This window comes from Triticum dicoccoides, chromosome 3B (genome assembly GCF_002162155.2).
Source record: "Triticum dicoccoides isolate Atlit2015 ecotype Zavitan chromosome 3B, WEW_v2.0, whole genome shotgun sequence".
Lineage (NCBI taxonomy): Eukaryota > Viridiplantae > Streptophyta > Magnoliopsida > Poales > Poaceae > Triticum > Triticum dicoccoides.
This window is the reverse complement of record NC_041385.1, coordinates 778,371,402-778,375,496: the sequence shown is the minus strand read 5'-3', so window position 1 is coordinate 778,375,496 and position 4,095 is coordinate 778,371,402.

The following is a 4,095-nucleotide window of genomic DNA, read 5'->3' as shown; positions in this document are numbered from 1 at the left end:
TCCACCTCTTCCCCCTCTCTCTCCTAGTCCAACATGGAAAAGGGGGGAGTCCTACTCCCGGTAGGAGTAGGACTCCTCCGGTGCGCATCTCCCCTTGGCCGGCCGCACCCCCTTGCTCCTTTATATACGGGGGCAGGGGCACCCTAGGGACACAACAATTGATCTGTTTGATCTTTTAGCCGTGTGCGGTGCCCCCCTCTACCATAGTCCACCTCAATAATACTGTAGCGGTGCTTAGGCGAAGCCCTGCGTCAGTAGAACATCATCATCGTCACCACGCCGTCGTGCTGACCAAACTCTCCCTCAACACTCGGCTGAATCGGAGTTCGAGGGACGTCATCGGGTTGAACGTGTGCTGAACTCGAAGGTGCGCGGTACTTGATCGGTCGGATCGTGATGACGTACGACTACATCAACCGCGTTGTGCTAACGCTTCCGCTTTCGGTCTACGAGGGTACGTGGACAACAATCTCCCCTCTCGTTGCTATGCATCACCATGATCTTGCGTGTGCGTTGGACGGGGTGGTCGAGCTGGACCTCACCAAGGAACGTGCTGCCATGAAGTCCGGTGGATTGCTGTAGGGCTCCACTTCTCGCCACTGCCCTACAACAATGAGGGACTCTTCGGCAAGCAGAAAAGCAAATGGGGGCTTCGCGGCCACCTCGACTACAAGCCTCTCAAGAACAATCACTTCATCTTGGAGTTTGAGAGGGAGGGGGACCGACGCTTCATCCTCAACAACGACCCATGGACATACAATGGGGACACCTTCCTGATCGTGGCATACGATGGCAGCACGCCACCGGTTGAAGTAGAGGTCGCCTACATGCCAATCTGGGCACGCATCTATGATGTTCCCCTTGTCATGCTGGATGAGGGGGTGGCGTGGAAGCTTGGAGCCATGCTCGGAGAAGTCCTCGAGGTGGACACAAATAGGAGTGGTAAGATCTGGGTTGACTTCATAAGAGTTAGGGTGAAACATGATGTAGACGAGCCGCTATGCAACAAAATCACATCCCATGATAAGGCTAGCAATGAGGTGTTTTTCTTAGAGGTCAAGTATGAGAGAGTTCCTCGGTTTTGTGGTTACTGTGGTTTCCTTGGGCATGGCCAACGCGACTGTAAGTTACCGGTGGACCTCCAAGAGATGAGGTACATGGCAACCATGCGTGCCTCCCCTTTTAAAAAGAGTAGCAGTAGGGGTGGTTATGTGGCTCCAGTTGCGAGCAGTGCTAGGAGGTTTCTCAGCTTCGGGAAGGAGGTGCTTAGAGGGGATACAGATAGACTGACAGGGCATGGAGAAGAGAGGATATCAGAGGTGATCCTTGCTAATCCTCTGGTTCAAGCAGCTATTGCAGCAGTCAGTGCAATCAAAGTTTTAGTTGGAGGGCATCTGACAGAGGCGCAAGCGGCGCGGGTGATGCCTAATGACTCGGCCCATATTGGGAACAAGGGGATGCTGGGGGTACTAGATCCTCTGTACCCGAAACCTGCTGATACAGAGAACAGGGCGCCAACAGAGGATGATGTTACGCCCCAGGCCAGGAAGGATGGGGTGACCTTGCTGGCATGATCACTAATGAGGATGACCCTCCTTTCCTGCCTGGGTTCGAACCAGTGGCTCAGGTCGCCAAGGTCGGGGTGGACACTGATGCAGAGGAGACAGCAAAGTCAGGTGAACAGCAGCGAGGCAACCCAAAGAGCACCAAGATGGCTTTCTCTGCAGGGAATGGAAACAACGTGGAGACAAAGAAACATGCCAGGAAGGGAGTTGGCGAGGCTGCGTCGGTCCTTGGAAAAAGAGGCAGGCGTGGAAAAGGCGATGAAGATCCCGAGGATGTGAACAACAGGAAAGATGGAACAAAACAGCTCAAGAAAATCAAGGCTGCAGTTGAGGAGGAAGGTCAGAACACCATTGGAGGAGAGGAAAACAGGAAGCGACCGAGCCCGGGGCTCTCGGTGAACTGGCGGACGCGAATGGCAGCGTCCGTCAGGAGCCATGAAGCTCCTAAGCTGGAACTGCCGGGGCCTGGGGCAGCCTCGGACAGTTCAAGAGCTGGTGCAACTCATGAGTGCACACCGCCGTCTATCGTTTTTATTTCGAAAACTAGGAAAAATAAAGATAGGGTCAATGGTCTTAAGTGGAGGCTTGGCCTCAAGAATTGCATACTGCATGATGGCAGAGGAAAGGGTGCCGGTATCGCCTTGTATTGGGATGACTCCGTGGAAATAAAAAAACTTTCAGTTGGCCCGAGGTACATCGATGTGTTGATACAAAAAAACTTTCAGTTGGCCCGAGGAACCTTTGTGTATGGTGAACCCAAACCTCATGAAAGAATCCATATGTGGAATTTGCTGAGACGGATAAAACATAATGCTAATGTCCCATGGTTAGTAATTGGTGATTTTAATGAGACCCAATGGCAGAGTGAACATTTTTCAGCTACAAAGCGATCAGAGAAACAAATGGCAGATTTTAGGGATGTATTGGTGTGGTGCAACCTACATGACTTGGGCTTCAGAGGACCGGTCTGGACTTACAACAACAAGCAGTCCGGCAAGAATAATGTGAAGGCTAGGTTGGACCGCGGGGTAGCTACTCCTAGCTGGTGTAATACATTCCAAAATGTTATCATTCAACATGTGTGTTCAATGCGATCTGATCACTTGCCGCTCCCGCTTTAGTTTGGGGGGAAGCTGGAGTGCAGGAAGAAAAAGGATTTCAAATATGAAGCCATGTGGGAGAGAGAGGGGTTGCTGCAAGATTTGGTTCAGGAGATATGGAGCAGGGGAGGAGCCGCTGCAACATTACAGGAGGTTCAGAATAAGGTGCACTCCCTGCAGCAGGGGCTGGGAAAGTGGAGTAAATCAGAGTTTGGTTCAGTGGCTAGACAAACGAAAAAGCTTTGGAGTAAGCTACAATCCCTCATGAATAAACAACAGTGTGCAGCAAATGACAGGGAGATAAAAAGAGTCACGGACGAATTGGATGAACTACTCCTACGTGAGGAAATTATGTGGCGTCAAAGGTCCAGAGCAAACCTATTTACGCGAAGGAGATAGGAATACGGAATGGTTCCACCGGCAAGCTTCTTGGAGAAGAAAGCAAAACACCATTATGAAACTGAAGAATGGGGGTGGTCTGTGGGTAGAGAAGAAGGAAGACCTTCAAAACATGACAACATGACAACAAAGTATTTCAAGGAATTGTTTACTGAGGATAAGGGCGTGAACCCACACGAACTTCTGGACCTGTACACGCAGATGGTCACCCAAGAAATGAATGATGATCTGGAGAGAGAATTTACTGAGAAGGAAATCAGCGATGCGCTTTCTCAGATTGGGCCACTAAAGGCCCCAGGACCGAATGGTTTACCCGCCCGGTTCTATCAAAGGAATTGGGGGCTGTTGAAGGAAGAGGTAGTGAAGGTCGTACAAAATTTCTATGCTGATGGATTCATGCCGGATGGTCTAAATGATACTGCCATTGTTCTCATCCCCAAGGGTAATGACCCGCAGTCGTTGAAGGACTTCAGACCAATTAGCTTGTGTAACGTCATCTACAAGGTGATATCCAAATGATTGGTCAATCGGTTGCGACCCCTCCTTGACGGCCTCTTATCTGAGACTCAAAGTGCATTTATCCCCGGTCGGATGATTACGGATAATGCACTGATTGCTTTTGAGTGCTTCCACAAAATTCAACATAGCAATTACCCTATGAATACACATTGCGCATATAAACTTGACCTCGCCAAGGCTTACGATAGAGTGGATTGGAGGTTCTTGGAAGGAGTCTTGGACAGATATGGGTTCAGCAAAAAATGGATAGCATGGATCATGGTTTGTGTCCGGTCCGTGAGATACTCGGTGAGATGCAACAGAGAGCTCCTTGAGAGATTCACACCATCTCGTGGGCTTAGACAAGGCGATCCTCTTAGCCCGTACCTGTTTTTGTTTGTGGTAGAGGGCCTACCTTGGATTCTGCAAAGGGAGGTTAGTGGAGGCAACATTATGCCGTTAAAAGTTGCCCGAGGGAGCCCGGGAATCTCAAATCTGTTATTCGCGGATGACAACCTTCTTTTCTTCAAAGC